This window comes from Delphinus delphis, chromosome 15 (genome assembly GCF_949987515.2).
Source record: "Delphinus delphis chromosome 15, mDelDel1.2, whole genome shotgun sequence".
Lineage (NCBI taxonomy): Eukaryota > Metazoa > Chordata > Mammalia > Artiodactyla > Delphinidae > Delphinus > Delphinus delphis.
The window spans coordinates 33927672-33942627 of NC_082697.1; positions in this window are offsets into that span (position 1 = coordinate 33927672).

A 14956-nucleotide genomic window follows, 5' to 3' on the forward strand; every position below is an offset into this window, starting at 1 on the left:
TCATTATTTGGATTTATACAGTATCTTTCTTCCATGTTGCCAAAGTACTTCTTGGACAATCTAGAATTATAGTGAATTAACTCTTTTAGGTCAAAGCAAGGTTCATCTCTTAGGCCACCTCCCAATAGGATGGATTTGTTTTCGAGAAGAACTCATTCCCTGAAGAGAAGCACTTGTCATTCATAACTAGAGCCTTTGTTATATTTCTGAAGGGAGGGGTCCTTGTTGATGTTATTTCCCAGTGCCTAACATGTAGCCTTGGACATAAAGGCTTTTGGCTGACATCTTCTTTTATAGATCAATCTATTAAAGCACAAGGAATCAAAGTTATGCTCCAAGTGTCATAGTCTATCCGAAATAAACTTTCAAACAATGCTAAATCCATTCAGAAACCCCATCCTTTCTTCACTGAAAATGCTGCATGCCACTGAAAATCAATTTTGGCAGGCATTGAAATTCTCACTGACCCAGACTAACATATTTAATTCAGAAAGGATGTTTCCCCAATTTTTTATTTCCTTTCTTTTGCCAGGTTTGTATTAAAATGACTAGAAGCCATAAAAATTAAAATCTTCCAAAGCAAGGATTTTTTTCTCTCACATTAATCTACCAATATACAGATGTCAAGTTCCATTTCATGAGCAGAACCCATGATAGTACAATAAGAAAAGAGTCAGTTTGTTGTCAGCTCTTAATTTTTTTAGTGAACCTGACATTTGATAGGCTCAGCTTTACCACAACTGGAACAGTGGCCTTGATTTTTTTCTGAATTTACTAGAACATCCTTTTTTAAAGAAAGAGAATAGAGTTGGTCTAATGAGACCCATGAAATTTCCTGTCGGTTCTTATGAGAGTATTTTTAATTTTGTAATTAAAAAATGAGAACATAGACATTGGATCAAAACTGGACCTTAATTTTATTCTTGATTCAAAGACATGAACATGTCAAACACGTCACCTTTCTAACTGAAGAAAATCAGCATAATCTTTTCACAAAAGAAGCAATGCCTTACTTTACTCTAGCTTGAATTTTTCCTGGCAGAAAAACAAACAAACAAACAAACAAACAAAATGACATCCTTCTGTCGGCTCCTTGACAGAGTTGATATAGAACAGTCCTGAAAATAAGTCCTAGCCCCAAGTATAAGTTTGAAATACAGGCTGAAAGAAATAGGTTATCTTGCCACTAGGAGGCGTTAGATGCTCCAATTGAGATATCCCCCAAAGAAAGGGTTTGGGTGTGCTGCCATTTCTCTTGTATTCTTTCTTGTTGGTGTCCTTGGGACACTTTGTATCCGTGGGAAAGCATTGCCCTTCCTTATGGAATGATACAGTAAAGAGAAATAAAAGCTACAAAAAAGACCTTGGGATGGAAAGAGGGGAAGAGGCTGAAGGCTGTTGGTCCCATTGGAAGGGTTAGGAAATTCAACCAGCTTGCAAATTATGTGATCTTGGAAAGCCCTGTGTGCATATCAAGAAGGATACATTTGAATCCCTTTGTATCATGATTCTTGTGTTCACTATTTACTATGTACTAAACATTTGTGTTCCCTCCCAAAGTTCATATATTGAAGCCCTAAATTCTATTATGATGGTACTTGGAGGTATATGGAGGTAAGGCATTTGGTAGGTCATGAAAGTGGAGCGCTAATGTATGGGATTATTACTCTTATAAGAAAAGACCTGAGAGAGATGATCTCTGTCTTTCTGCATAAGAGGATACAGCTAAAAGTTATCTATGCACAAACCAGGAAGAGTGTTCTCATATGAACTCAGTTGACTGGTACCTAGATCTTGGACTTCCCAGCTTCCAGAACTTCTCAGCTTCCATAAATAAGTGCTGTTTAAGCCACCCAGTCTATGGTATTTGTTAGAGCAGCCCTAAGACACGATTGATACTTCTTAACCTTTAAGTTTTTCTATTCTTTATTTGGATGTGTAACACTTGCCTTCTAATTTTCTGCTCTAAAACCATAACCAGGTTTTTTTTTCTTTTTAAACCAAGAATTCTAGGCATATTTCCCTAGTTTAATTATATGTCATTCATTGACTGAATTAGTCTGAATGGAGTTAAATAAAAAGAGTACACATTAGGGAGAAAGAACATAGGCAAAAAGTTATTCTTTTAAATTTATTTATTTATGTTCTGATCAGTAGTTTTTAACTGGGGCAATCCCACCACCCCACCACCCCCAACTGTGGGACATTTGGCCATATCTGGATACATTTTTGATTGTCCTGGCTTGGGAGGGCGTTGTAGCTACTGGTATCTAGCACCTAGAGACCCGGAATATTGCTAAACATCTTATATTGCATGGGACATCTTCTCACAATGAATTATCTGATTCAAACTGTCAGTAGTGCTGAAATTGAGAAACCCTGATTCAGAGCAAGACATATAAGGGAATGCATCTTTATTTTCCTTTGGGATGAGTATTACTGGTTTAAAATATGATGCTCAGCTAAGCTCTCCTGATCCAACATGAAAAAAATTGTCATTCAGGGAAAGAATAAAGACATGGTAGTTTCAAGTGAGGAAAGACCCATTATATTAAGAGAACATGGAGGCAAGATGGCAGAAATGCTGCCAGTAAACTTTGCCAAATAATGGAGACCTGGAGAAAAGTTAGAATTCTACAGATATACCAGTTTTCAAAATGAAAAGGCAAATTCTGAGAACTGTTCTTAGTGATATAAAGTGAGGAGCTAGTCAGATGTTTTGACTGGCTGTGTTATCTTATCTTGACTAGACTTTATCTTCCTTTACTTGGCCCAACTGGACAGGTGTAATATAAGTAGATTTGAGTGAACCTATTTCTAGCAATTCATGTAGGCTAGGTGATCACTTTTAGATACATAAATGTATCTAACATTTGAGTGACCAATGTAGATATAATAACATTTGAGTGACCAATGGATTAATTGCATTTTTGAAAAGGAATGTCTGGTACCCAGTTCAAAGTTTTATATTTAGTCTTTTTCTATCTAATATTTTATCCAGTCTTAGGGGAAGACTTCTGATCAAATTTAAGTTGACCTGAAACTGGAAAGGTAGCAGAATTAAGATCAAAAAGACTATTGCCAGGGGGGAAAAAAAAAAAGAAGTGACACTGGTAACGAGATAAACTTTACTGTAAATCCTGAAAATCAACAACACAGGAAGAGGCTGGAGAAGTTTGGGGTGAGCAGAAGTTTAGACAAAAATTATTTCAATAATTTAGTGGAGGGACTTCCCTGGCAGTTCAGTGGTTAAGACTCCACACTCCCAATGCAGGGGGCATGGGTTCAATCCCTGGTTGGGGACCTAAGATCCAGCATGTTGCACGGAGTGGCCCCACCAAAAATAATAATAATAATTTAGTGGTATTGGATCCAAATTAACCCAAATGGCTTTTGTCTGTGCTAAGAAATGCATAATGTTCAGAATTTGGAACATTATAATCTTAGCTCAGACCACACTGGGAAGGATGCATGTCAACTATCTCATGTCAAGAGACACAGTGACAATGTGAAGTATCCAGGGATGAATTACCAGGCTGATGAGGGCCTAGAAACTATGCCATGTGGTGGATAATTGGAAGAACTAGGAAAAAAGAAATGAGATAATTGATTCAAAGTACATAAAGGGCTTTTGGGTAGGAGAAGGTTCAGGCTTTTAGTGATTGCTCCCAAAGAAGGACCTAGCAAGCTTAAGAAGGCAAATTTGGGCTCAACATAATAAACTGCTTGAAAAATAGATGGGTTCCTTCAGTTTACCTCCCTGTCACCAGAGGCTGGACAATTAAATAGTGTGGCTTTTTTAGAGGCTGTTCAAGCATCAGGTAGCACCAGATAGACTCCAAATTATCTTCCAACTTTGGATTTGGTCATTTTTATATCATCTATAACAAGTGTAAACCCCAAATACTTTTTAGGCTGGTCTGATTCTGTTGATAAATATTACTGCTCTCACATTGTGAAGCAGTTTCAAATTCCCTAAAATAGGGTTTCCCTAAGTGTAATTCACAGATGGTCAGGGTCATTTTGTACCTCATACCCAAAATTTCATGAAGCAAAAAATTGAGATTATGGCATGCTACATTCTCAGAGAGTCACAATACACATTTGCCTGTTAGAGGCTCTGAAAAGTACTGCACTTAAAAATAAAAACAATTTTTAAATTCCTAAGTGGAGCATTCCAAGTCCTCTACTTTATCTTCTTTGACTTTGCAGCCTCAATGTCCACAACCATTCTATGAACCCTTCACTCTGGCCATCCAATAAGTTCTCCCTTACTTTTCCCACCCTTTGGCTCTTGCCATTTTCCTTCATTTGGAAGATTTTAGTTCTTGCATCTGCCTTCAGTTCTTGTGTCTTGGGTCACCCTTCCTGAAAGCAAAGCCTAAAGGAAACCCCACTTTTGCACTCATCTCACAGTCTAAAAGTGGCCACATTTCATGTAGCTTACTTATTAGCTCCTGATGGTACATTAGAACCTAATATATTCTGTTGTAACACCTGGTATAGTGTCTCTCACCAAATAGATGTTCAATAAATCTTCCTGGAATTATTAAAGGAAACATGAGGCAGCTGGAACTCTACTGACCTATGCTCAAGTCAATGTAAATATGCTAATTTAAGGTTCTAGTCTTTTATAATCTTGAAGATCAAATAAGAACAAATAGTGTCAAACACTGACAGCCTTTTCTTGGGCAAAGCATCAATGTAGTCCACATTGATTTTTTAAACCAAATTACTCTCACTTAGTCACTCTTGTTCTCTTGATGATAACCTTCCAGATGGAACGATGGCTTTGTAGATATCACTATATTTCAATGAATAAGCTGTGTTTTCTATTTTCATTATTTCATTTCCAATATTGTGTTTTTATTGAGTGCGTGGTTATACCTTTGCCTGGTTTCACATCACAGACTGGACTAACTTGGTGATTCGGCTTTCTAGATAAATCAAATAATATATTCTAGGTCTTTTTGTCAACTCGATCCAGGAGAAAATGGTTTTTGACTCAGATTGTTGCAGGTCTTGCCCTGTAAACCTACATAAGGCTCTCTATACACCTTAAGTGACAGGATCTAAGGCAAACAATGATTGTCCCTTTATGAATCAGCAAGCAAGGGAGACTTTTTTAAAAAACAAGTAGTGCCCTCCCTATAAACCCCAGCTCTTTTCTTTCCAGGAAAATGTAATGAAAACCTCCCAAACTGGGTAGTTCCAACACCTGATCCAAAAATCATAAATGGAATTGCCCCAGCCAAATTTAAGTAGGAAGTTCATCCAAAGGGAAGTTGAATTATTTCGGGTAGGGATGGATTGTTTTAAAATAAGGGCAATTGACATGCTTTATCAAATGAGATCTGTGAGTAATAATAATTTCCTTCCCTACAGAATTTTATGTCTACTACTTCTCTCAAAATTTTATCCTCCAAATTTAATAACTTACAGCTCAATGACAGTAATTAAGAAGGAGATTAGTTTTCTAAAGATCAATGGTTATTATTAGCTAAAGTTATTCTAAAGTTTACATAAAGAGAGTGATGAAGATATTTACTTAGAAATTACTTAAATTAGAAAATATTTAGAAATTAGAGAAATTAGAAAGTAGAAAATATTTCGTCCATCCTAAGAAGTTTTTCTCTGATTGGAATGAAGTTAGAAAATAATTGAAGTTTAAAAAAGTACTCAAGTAGTTTGTGCATACAGAGTATATACATCGTGCCCTATCTTCAAGATGAAGTCACTGAATAATTACTTAGATCTTATTTTTCCTTCTATCTTCTTTATCTATAGCATTGACATTAGGATTAAGGAGCAAAATTCTACTTAGCCTACCATTTCTTAGCTTTTTAGTGGTTAACATCAAATCCCAGAAAAGCTGTGATTCAGTATCCTGAGATGTCTAGTCAAATGCCAAGTGCACCAAAGGTAAACAGAAGTAGAAAGAAAATTATCTTTTTTTCATTGAATAATGAAATAAATCTTCTACAAGGATGTGCAGATGAAGAAACTCAAGTGTTCAGTTCTAACTCTTTGAAGGACTTTACTATCTATTTCTGCCCTGACAATCTTACAGCCAGACTCCTAATTTAGAACTTCATTTGTCTTCCAGAGGAGGAATGAAGATGTTCGTTGCTCTATTAAATTGTTATTATCAAATGATCAAGTTCTAGTTAAGGATTTTAGATAAAGAATGCTCAAGCATCTGGAATAAGTAGGGGACTCTCATCAAGATATTTGCCTTTCAATACATAACACCTAAGGCAGTTGCTACTTGGATCATTCTGGCTTTGCCTCTTTACCTCAATTGGATGATGGGTTACTCACCCTTATATTCTCTTTCTCCTTCAGTAGCCTGAGGGACTGGCCATCCTAAAAGTCTTCCCTGTGTTTCTGTGACTACTTCTAGAATCTTCCTTTAAGGGACTTATTAATCATGCTTCACATCTGGCCTTCTCTCTGCTTTTCCTTGGTGAACACATACATTCCAAGTACAGGAGAGATAAAACTTTAACCTTTATCCTCTTGGGTTCAATCCCTAGGGATTTGCAAATTAAACTGACAAAATACAGATTAACAGGAGAAAAATGGATCAAAGACTTGAACATAAGACCTGGTACCATAAAACTTATAGAAGAAGATGTAGGGAAGAAGCTCCTCAACATTGGTCTTGAAAATAATTTTTTGGATATGATACCAAAAGCACAAACAACAAAAGCAAGAATCAAGAAGTGGGACTAAAATAAATAAATAAATAAATAAAAGAAGTGGGACTACATTAAACTAAAAAGCTGTACAGCAAAAGAAATAATCAAGAAAATGAAAAGGCAGCCCATGGAATGGGAGAAGATATTTGCAAATCATGTATCTGATTAAGGGTCAATATCCAAGATATATAAAATGTGCTCAACATTACTAATCATCAACATTATTATCACAAAGTGATATCACCTCAGACCTGTTAGAATAGCTACTATCAGAAAACAAGTGATTACAAGTACTGGTGAGGAAATGGAGAAGAGGGAACCCTTGGATACTGTTAGTGAGAATGTGAACTGGTGCAGCTACTATGGAAAACAGTATGGAGTTTCCTCAAAAAATGAAAAATATAGCCACCATATATACCACTTCTGGATATATATCCTTAGGAGTAAAGACACTATCTCAAGGAGATATCTGCACCTAAGTGCATGGAAACAACCTAAGCACTCATGATGGAGGAATAGATAAAGAATATGTTATGCATATAAATATATGTATATGCATATAAATATACATATATATGTGTATATTTATATATATATATATGTGTGTGTGTGTGTATATATATATATATATATATAAAATACAATATTATTCAGCCATAAGAAAGAAGGAAATTCTGCCATTTGCTACAATGTGGATGAAATTTGAGGGCATTATGCTAAGTGAAACAAATCAGACAGAGACAGACATATACTGTATGATCTTACATATGGAATCTTAAAAAAAATATGAATTAAAACAACACCAGGGCTTCCCTGGTGGCGCAGTGGTTGAGAGTCCACCTGCCGATGCAGGCGACACGGGTTCGTGCCCCGGTCTGGGACGATCCCACATGCCGCGGAGCGGCTGGGCCCGTGAGTCATGGCTGCTGAGCCTGCGCGTCCGGAGCCTGTGCTCTGCAACGGGAGAGGACACAACAGTGAGAGGCCCGCGTACCACAAAACAAACAAACAAAAAAACACACAAAAAAACAACACCAGCACATCTATTTTCCTCTTGAAATGACATAGGTAGATTGTACTAATATTAAACCTTTCCAAAGCACACTTGATTGGAGGGAAAAGCAACCAACTAGTCTAATAGATAGTATCTGAGAGTGAGCAGAGGTTATTGGGTTTTAACCTGGTTTAATTTGGGAAGTTAACTTATACAGATCTGAAAATAGGAGTAGGTAATGGAAAGACAAGCACACTTACACTGTGAAACATCTTGGGTATGATTCTTCCCTGTTCTGCCCTGGGAAGTCCCTCTGAAGTCACAGGCAGGTCCCTGAACTCAGCTGGGACAGGAGCAGCCTCGAGACTTCCATGAAGACATTCACTTGGATGGCTGTAAAGTGGGGCTAGTGAACTTCTTCCTAATAACCAGTCAGCTCCTTTTAGTTCACTTTCCAGGGCAAGATTAGATCATGTTGGAAACCTCACCAAAGAACCTTAAAAAAAGAGATGAACTCACTCACAATTTTCATCAGGATTTGAAGCAAAACCATAAAAACCACTATCCCACCTCAGGCTACTGGAAACAAATTTGCATTTCATTCTCAGGAACAGAAATATCTCTAGGCAAATATTTCAGTGAGAGCGCCTGTATTTCTTTCCTTGTTAAGAAACCTACCTTATTGGGCACTTGTTCTGGAGACCAGGCAGCCCATTGCTATGCAGGCCAGATGATATTTAAAAGAAACTTGGGGATTTGTAGTCTCAGTTTTGAGAAGAGTCATAGCTCTTTAAACTCTTTCTTCCAATAAGGAGTTGATATGACTGGGTTACATTGCAGTCAGTTGTTCAGTTAGCCCATATGCTAGCTCTTCTTCTTTAATAAACAATAGTAACTATTTTCCAATGGAAACTTCTTGTAAATGTAGCATTTCCTTAAATTACTAGGCAAGTAAGTGTCTGATAAACTCTCTTGTTTGCTAAGTGTCATGAAGACACTTGAGTCTAAGGGATGAAGAACATGTGGCTAGATATCCACAGGTTTTTATTCATGCTAACAGCACTTTATTGACATTTAATTTTCATTCAGGAAATGAATAAATCTTAAGCATACAGCTTGATGAGTTTTGACAATGTACATTTTGACATGTACATTCCTGTCACCCATATCATAAGGAACATTTCCATCACCTCAGAAAGTTCCTTTGTGCTCTTTCCAATCAATGCATTCATCTTCCCTCCAAATAAATCAGTTCTGAATTTTTATCACCATGAATTTTTTTTCTTGAATTTCATGTAATACACTATATCCTCTTTTATTTTACTTTTTTGGCACAGCACAATATTTGTGAGATTTATCTGTGTCACTGCGTATATTCATTTGTTGGTCATTCATTCTTTAATGCCCAGTCATATTTCACTATATGAACATGCCACAATTAGTTGATGCATTTTCCTGTTATTGGACATTTTTTCCAGTTTGGGGCTCTTATGAATAGTTATGCTATAAATATTCATGTATGTACAACTCAGTTTGTAGAACATATGCACTTATTTCTCTGGGGTAAGTGCTTAGGAGTGCAATAACTAAGTCATAAAATAAGTGTATATATAACTTTACCAGAAACTCCCAAACAATTTTCCAAAGTGATTGTATTATTTTACTTTTTAAAAATTTTTTTACTGGAGTATAGTTGATTTACAATGTTGTGTTAGTTTCAGCAAAGTGAATCAGTTATACATATATCTATATCTATATATAGATATCCACTCTTTTTTTAGATTCTTTTCCCATATAGGTCATTATAGAGTATTGAGTAGAGTTCCCTGTGCTATATAGTAAGTTCTTATTAGTTATCTATTTTATATATAGTAGTGTGCATTGTCAATATATGTCAATTCCAATCTCCCAATTTATCCCTCCCCCTCACCGTATCCCCTGATAACAATAAGATTGTTTTCTACATCTGTGACTCCACTTCTGTTTTTTAAATAAGTTCATTTGTAACTTTTTATTTAGATTCCACATATAAGTGATATCATATGATATATGTCTTTCTGTGTCTGACTTCACTCAGAGGAATGGATAAAAAAGATGTGATACATATATATATATATAATGAAATATTACTTGGCCATAAAAAAGAACAAAATCATGCCATTTGCAGCAACATGGATGGACCTAGAGATTGTCATTTTATTTTACTTTCTTGAACCAATAATGCATGAGTTCTGGTTGCTCCACATCCTCAACACCACTTGGTATTATCAATTTCTCCTTGAAGGATATACAAAATGATTTAATAAATCTCTAGTGTCTGTTCTATTTTAGTTAGTCTTATCTATGGACAAAGAGAAGGAAATTGGGAAAGGAATTTTTAAAACATATTTAGATAGGGTGAACTTCTCATTTGCCTGACTCATCTTGTACACTTAAAACATGTTTTTCTATTGAACTATAGTGGATTTACATTACTATATTAGTTTCAGGTACAGCATATAGATTCAGTATTTTTACAGATTATACTCCATCAAAAGTTATAACAGGGGTGGAGTCAAGATGGCATAGTAGGAGAACGCAAAATTCACGTCTCCTCACAGCTAGGACACCCACCAGGTAATGGTAGACACTTAAGGGGACAGAAGGAACCCCCATGACCAGGTAGGATATGGGGTGTGGGGGGAGTGAAGGGGGAGGAGAAGTGGAGGCAAGACAGGACTGGTGCCTCTGAGGGGTGGCTGGTGGAGGGGAAGGGATCCTACACCTGAAGGGGGAGATTGGGGAACCATTGGGAGGGCAGAGGATCAAAAGGGAGCATGACCAGGTTTCCCCTGCCCACTTAGACCCCCAGGAACCTGTTGAGATCCTGGGCCTGATCCTCAGCCCACCTAGGCCCCCTCCAGCCACAGGGGTTCTGAGGGAGTGGGAGGGAAGGGGGAGCAAAAGTAAAGGCCAGACATCCAGGACTGGCACCCCTAAGGAGTGGCTGGTGCAGGGGAGGAGATCCTACACCCAGCAGGACCCACCCACAGTTAGGGGTCCAGTGGGGATAGGGGAGACCCTGAGGGAAGTGGTGGGGAGGGGTATGAGGAATGGAAGGGAACTTGGCTCCAACAAAAAGGCATAGACCAGCTGAATTGATACACAAACAACACCCATATGTATGCTGTCTAAAACAGACCCAATTCAGATCTAGGGACACATACAGGCTGAAAGTGAGGGGATGGAAAAAGATATTCCATGCAAATGGAAATCAAAAGAAAGCTGGAGTAGCAATACTCATATCAGATAAAATAGACTTTAAAATAAAGAATGTTTCAAGAGACAAGGAAGGACACTACATAATGATCAAGGGATCAGTCCAAGGAGAAGATATAACAATTATAAATATATATGCACCAAACATAGGAGCACCTCAATACATAAGGCAACTGCTAACAGCTATAAAAGAGGAAATCGACAGTAACACAATAATAGTGAGAGACTTTAACACCTCTCTTACACCAATGGACCGATCATCCAAAATGAAAGTAAATAAGGAAAAAGAAGCTTTAAATGACACAATAGAACAGATAGATTTAATTGATATTTATAGGATATTCCATCTAAAAAAACACATTACACTTTCTTCTCAAATGAGCATAGAACATTCTCCAGGATAGATCACATCTTCAGTCACAAATCAAGCCTCAGTAAATTTAAGAAAATTGAAATCATATCAAGCATCTTTGCTGGCCACAACGTTATGAGATTAGAAATGAATTACAGGGGAAAAAAACGTAAAAAACACAAACGCATGGAGGCCAAACAATAGGTTACTAAATAACCAAGAGATCACTGAAGAAATCAAAGAGGAAATCAAAAAATACCTAGAGACAAATGACAATGGAAAAACAATGAAAAAAAACTGTGGAATGAAGCAAAAGCAGTTCTAGGAGGGAAGTTTATAGCTATACAAGCCTACCTCAAGAAACAGGAAACATCTCAAATAAACGATCTAAACTTACACCAAAAGGAACTAGAGGAAGAACAACAAACAAAACCCCAAAATTAGCAGAAGGAAAGAATCACAAAGATCAGATCAGAAATAAATGAAAAAGAAATGAAGGAAACAATAGCAAAGATCAATAAAACTAAAAGCTGTTTCTTTGAGAAGATAAACAAAATTGATAAACCATTAGCCAGACTCATCAAGAAAAAATGGGAGAGACTCAAATCAATAGAATTAGAAATGAAAAAGGAGAAGTAACAACTGACACTGCAGAAATACATGGGATCATGAGAGATTATTACAAGCAGCTATTTGCCAATGAGATGGACAACCTGGAAGAAAAGGACAAATTCTGAGAAAAGCACAACCTTCCAAGACTGAACCAGGAAGAAATAGAAAATATTAAAAAAAAAAAAATCATAAGCACTGAAATTCAAACTGTGATTAAAAATCTTCCAACAAACAAAAGCCCAGGACAGGATGGCTTCACAGGCGAATTCTATCAAACATTTAGAGAAGAGCTAACATCTATCCTTCTCAAACTCTTCCAAAATATAGCAGAGGGATGAACACTCTCAAACTCATTCTACGAGGCCACCATCACCCGGATACCAAAACCAGACAAAGATGTCACACAAAAAGAAAACTACAAGCCAATATCTCTGATGAACATAGATGCAAAAATCTTCAACAAAATACAAGCAAACAGAATCCAACAGCATACTAAAAGCATCATAGACCATGATCAAGTGGGGTTTATCCCAGGAATGCAAGGATTCTTCAATATATGCAAATCAATCAATGTGATACACCATATTAACAAATTGAAGGATAAAAACCATAAGATAATCTCAATAGATGCAGAAAAAGCTTTTGACAAAATTCAACACCCATTTATGATAAAAACTCTCCAGAAAGTAGGCAGAGAGGGAACCTACCTCAACATAATAAAGGCCATATATGAAAAACCCACAGCCAACATCATTCTCCATGGTGAAAAACTGAAACCATTTCCTCTAAGATCAGGAACAAGACAAGGTTGCCCACTCTCACCACTCTTATTCAACATAGTTTTGGAAGTTTCAGCCACAGCATTCAGCAAAGAAAAAGAAATAAAAGGAATCCAAATCAGAAAAGAAGAAGTAAAGCTGTCACTGTTTGCAGATGACATGATATTATACATAGAGAACTCTAAAGATGTTACCAGAAAACTACCAGATCTAATCAATGAATTTGGTAGAGTAGCAGTATACAAAGTTAACACCCAGAAATATCTTGCATTCCTATACATTAATGATGAAAAATATGAAAAAGAAATTAAAGAAACACTCCCATTTTCCATTGTAGCAAAAATAATAAAATACCTCAGAATAAACCTACCTAAGGAGACAAAAGACCTGTATGCAGAAAACTATAAGTCACTGATGAAGAAAATTAAAGATGATACAAATAGATGGAGAGATATACTATATTCTTGGACTGGAAGAATCAACATTGTGAAAACGACTATACTACCCAAAGCAATCTACAGATTCAATGCAATCCCTATCCAACTACCAATGGCAATTTTCACAGAACTAGAACAAAAATTGCACAATTTGTATGGAAACACAAAAGACCCCAAAAAGCAAAAACAATATTGAGAAAGAAAAACGGAGCTGGAGGAATCAGGATCCTGGACTTCAGACTATACTACAAAGCTACAGTAATCAAGACAGTATGGTACTGGCACAAAAATAGAAATATAGATCAGTGGAACAGGATAGAAAGCCCAGAGATAAACCCACGCACATATGATCACCTTTTCTTTGATGCAAGAATATACAATGGAGAAAAGATAGCCTCTTCAATAAGTGGTGCTGGGAAAACTGGACAGCTATATGTAAAAGAATGAAATTAGAACACTCCTGAACATGATACACAAAGATAAACTCAAAGTGGATTAAAGACCTAAATGTAAGGCCAGACACTATAAAACTCTTAGAGGAAAACATAGGTAGAACACTCTATGACATAAATCACAGCAAGATACTTTTTGACACAACTCCTAGAAAAATGGAAATAAAACCAAAAATAAACAAATGGGACCTAATGAAACTTAAAAGTTTTTGCACAGCAAAGGAAACCATAAACAAGACAAAAAGACAACCCTCAGAATGGGAGAAAATATTTACAAACGAAGCAACCGACAAAGGATTAATCTCCAAAATATACAAACAGCTCATGCAGCTCAATATCAAAAGAACAAACAACCAAACCCAAAAATGGGCAGAAGACCTAAATAGACATTTCTCCGAAGAAGATATACAGATTGCCAACAAACACATGAAAGAATGCTCAACACCACTAATCATTAGAGAAATGCAATTCAAAACTACAATAAGGTATCATATCACACCAGTCAGAATGGACATCATCAAAAAATCTACAAAAAATAAATTCTGGAGAGGGTGTGGAGAAAAGGGAACCCTCTTTGCACTGTTGGTGGGAATGTAAATTGGTACAGCCACTATGGAGAACAGTATGAAGTTTCCTTAAAAAACTAAAACTAGAACTACCATATGACTCAGCAATCCCACTACTGGGCATATACCTTGAGAAAACCATAATTCAAAATGTGTCATGTACCACAATGTTCACTGCAATACTATTTACAATAGCCAGGACATGGAAGCAACCTAAGTGTCCATTAACAGATGAATGGATAAAGAAGATGCAGTACATATATACAATGGAATATTACTCAGCCATTAAAAGAAACGAAATTGAGTTATTTGTAGTGAGGTGGATGGACTTAGAGTCTGTCATACAGAGTGAAGTAAGTCAGAAAGAGTAAAACAAATACCGTATGCTAACACATATATATGGAATCTAAAAGAAAAATTTTGTTTTGATGAACATGAATTTGTTGAATTGGCATGGATGCAAGTCACATCTTTCATCACAGTGTGTTGGCAGTTATTACCTCTGTCAGGGGTACTCCTAGAAATGGAGGAGATTGAGGTGGAGCTGGGTGTGAGGCAGCACTTCCTCTCTGCTCAGTGGCTGTCACCACCCTACTGGGGATAGGGTCTGATCCCAGGTTGCTGGAGCAAAAGCCCTTAGGGTCAGACCCAGGATGGCTCTTTTCCCTTTAAGTGTGTATTTTCCTCTCTCCCTGCACTGGGACCCTTGCTCCAGAAGGGGGAAACGCTGAAGCAAGTGGGGCTTGCTTAGGTTCTCAGCTTGTGTTGGCTGCAAACAGAATTTCGAGCTGTCTCTAATGTGCTG